Genomic DNA, 3132 nt, shown 5'->3' with positions numbered 1-3132 from the left:
GTGATTTAAGTTAGTCTTTGAGCACAATTATTAACTTAAACTTACTTTGGTATGAAACCCAATTGAATATCATGGTTTATGGGATTGGGCCTGAAGGATTGATGAGTTTGAAATCTCAATTTATTGAGTCATGTGTCATTATTTGATTATCACTAAGTTGGCTCAATAAATGTTACAGGATCTGGATCAACAACCTCATCAAGATTATGGATCATAAACCCAAGGCAAAAGGAAAGCAAGGAGAGGCCTCAAAGCCCAAGAAGCACAACTGAAGCTCAATATAGAAAGTGTATAAATAGGATAGAAGTTAAGTTAGAAGGGGACCCTTGACTTTTACTTTTAGCTAGATTCTTTTTCTTTGTAATTGAATTCAGAGCTATGATTCACTAAACCCCCTTTCATTGGGTTAGGGAGCTCTATTGTAATTCAATGAATCAATAATAGTTTATCTTCTTCTTCAATCTTTTCTCTTGAATTTTGTTAGAAAGCTTCTCGATCTAATTCCATTGAGTAGTTGTCTTGGGAAAGAGACTACTCATACTTGGAATCCTTCGGAGCCTTGGGAAAGGAATGGAGGATTCATGCTAGAGAAGCTTTCTCACAGTGGATTGGATTGGGGTTTGGATGGATATTGTGACATGTAATCCTACCAAATTGTGGTTCATGAAATTGTGTGGTATAATCAGTGATCAAGCATCATCTCTTCTTATGAACATTTAAACCAAGGGATTGGGAATTTGTTTGTTTTTAGAGAGCATTGGTGAGCCAAGGAATTGGGATCCAATCATATAAGATTGCCAAGCAAAATTCAATGAATGCATTGGTTGAGGAAGAGATTTACATGTTTTGATTCGGAGATTTCAATATCTCCTAAACCCAATGAATTCCCCAGTTCTGATTTCCACTTTCTCTTTACATTCTGCAATTCAATTCTTGCAATCATCCCCATTCCCTTTTAATTTCAGCAATTTACATTCTGCTCTTTAATTCATGCAATTTAAGATTCAGCCATTTAATTTTCTTGTCATTTACTTTTCCCGCCAATTTTACATTCCGCAATTCTCATCTCAAATCTTGATTCCGCTCAACTAGAACACACTTCTAATCCGAATTGCTCACTCAACCAATCCTTGTGGGATTCGACCTCACTCTATTGTGAGTTTTTACTTGACGACGATAACCGGTGCACTTGCCGGAAGGAATTTTGCCGATCGTGCAATTTCCTAAATCGTAGCATAACACGTTTATGCGCATCAAGTTTATGGCGCCGTTGCCAGGGATTGGTTTTCGATTGACAATTCTCAAATTGGAAGCTAACTAGATTGAGCAATTTTCTCTTGCTTTGTTAATTCTGTTCTAAATACTTGTTGAATTTTTAATTTCTGCACTTGGTTACATGCTTTCCTTCTTTATGCCTTTAAATTCATGCAACTAACTCACTGACTCACTAACTGTTTGAATTAATTCCTCAATTGAGCTGACCATACTCTTCCATTAACCAAGAGTATTTTACCTGTTTGTGTTTGAGCTGTGTTCTTGTATGACAGGTAGGAGAGGAGAGACATCAACTCCTCCATATACCGAACCGGAAAGGACCCTTCATAGACTTAGAAGGGAAGCAAGAGGGAAGAGAGTAGTGGGAGAAGAGGAATCTGAAGGAGAATCTGAGGACAATTTTGAGGAAGCTCTAGATCTCAATATGGATAGAGAAGTTCACAACCATGAGAGAGCTGATGGAAATAATGCCATTCCCGAGAGGAGGGTTCTTAGTTCATACATAAACCCAACCTCTGGGAATTGTGGTAGTAGCATCCAGAAACCACCCATTCAGGCCAACAATTTTGAGCTCAAGCCACAGCTAATATCATTGGTGGAAAATCATTGTTCCTTTGGAGGAAGTGCTAATGAAGACCCAAACCAACATCTCACAAAATTCCTGAGAATTTGTGACACTGTGAAGTCCAATGGAGTCCAGGAAGATGCCTATAAACTGCTCTTGTTCCCATTTTCACTTAGGGACAAGGCAGCTAAGTGGCTGGAATCATTCCCAAGGGGGAGTCTAACCACATGGGATGAGGTGGAAGGCAAGTTTCTGGCACGTTTCTACCCTCCACAAAAGGTCAATAGGCTTCGATCTGAGGTCCAAACTTTTAGACAACAAGATGGTGAAACTCTCTACGAGGCATGGGAGAGATTCAAGGACTTGACAAGGAAATGCCCACCAAACATGTTCCATGATTGGGTGCAATTGCACATCTTCTATGATGGGCTCTCTTATGAATCAAGGAAGGCTGTAGACCATTCATCAGGAGGTTCATTGAACAAGAAAAAGACCGTGGAAGAAGCCATTGAAGTGATCGAGACAGTGGCTGAGAATGAGTACTACTATGCATCAGAAAGGCACAACACTAAGGGAGTCATGGAGCTGAACCATGTTGATACAATTCTAGCCCAAAACAAGGTGTTTGCCAAGCAACTAGCAGAGCTTACCAGGCAATTAGAAACAAAGCAAGTGGCTGCAATACACACACAAGATCAAGAGGAAGTAGGCATTGAAGGAGGTGATTGGGATGAGGTTAACTATGTGGGAAACCAACAAAGGCAATCATATGATCCACCCTCCAACACTTACAACCCAGGCTGGAGAAACCACCCAAACTTTGGGTGGGGAAACCAACAAACCCAACCACAAAACCACAAACCTTACAACCACAACCAACAAAACAATTCCACATACCAAAACTCCAACCAAAGATCATACCAAGCCACACAAAGCACTTACCCCCAATCATCATATCATGGCCAAAATAATCAACATACCCAACCTAATCCGAACCAACAATTTCAAGATCAATTAAACCGGATGGAAGGAATGATGGCAACCATGAGCCAAGACATAATTGAATTGAAGAGCTTCAGGGATGATGTGAGAACTACCTTAAGAAACCATGGTGAAAAACTCAAAAGGTTGGAATCTCAAGTAGGAGAGCTATCTCAACAGGCACCCAAATCAACTGCAGTGTTCCCTAGTGACACAGAAAAGAATCCTAAGGGGGAACAAAAGAGAGTAAGATGGGAAGAGTGCAAGGCCATCACCATATTGAAGGAAGTCTCAGAAGAAGGAGGAATCAG

General features: G+C 40.3%; 1 non-coding gene across 1 annotated transcript; it reads right to left on the bottom strand.

The window, feature by feature from the left end:
• Positions 1 to 2125: 2125 nt before the first annotated feature.
• Positions 2126 to 2229, bottom strand: LOC148580727 (small nucleolar RNA R71). Its single transcript, XR_015899175.1, has one exon. It is a non-coding gene; the product is annotated as a small nucleolar RNA R71 (small nucleolar RNA).
• Positions 2230 to 3132: the final 903 nt, after the last annotated feature.

This window comes from Arachis ipaensis, chromosome B10 (genome assembly GCF_059453495.1).
Source record: "Arachis ipaensis isolate K30076 ecotype BB chromosome B10, ASM5945349v1, whole genome shotgun sequence".
NCBI lineage: Eukaryota > Viridiplantae > Streptophyta > Magnoliopsida > Fabales > Fabaceae > Arachis > Arachis ipaensis.
This window is presented reverse-complemented; position numbering and strand designations above follow the sequence as displayed.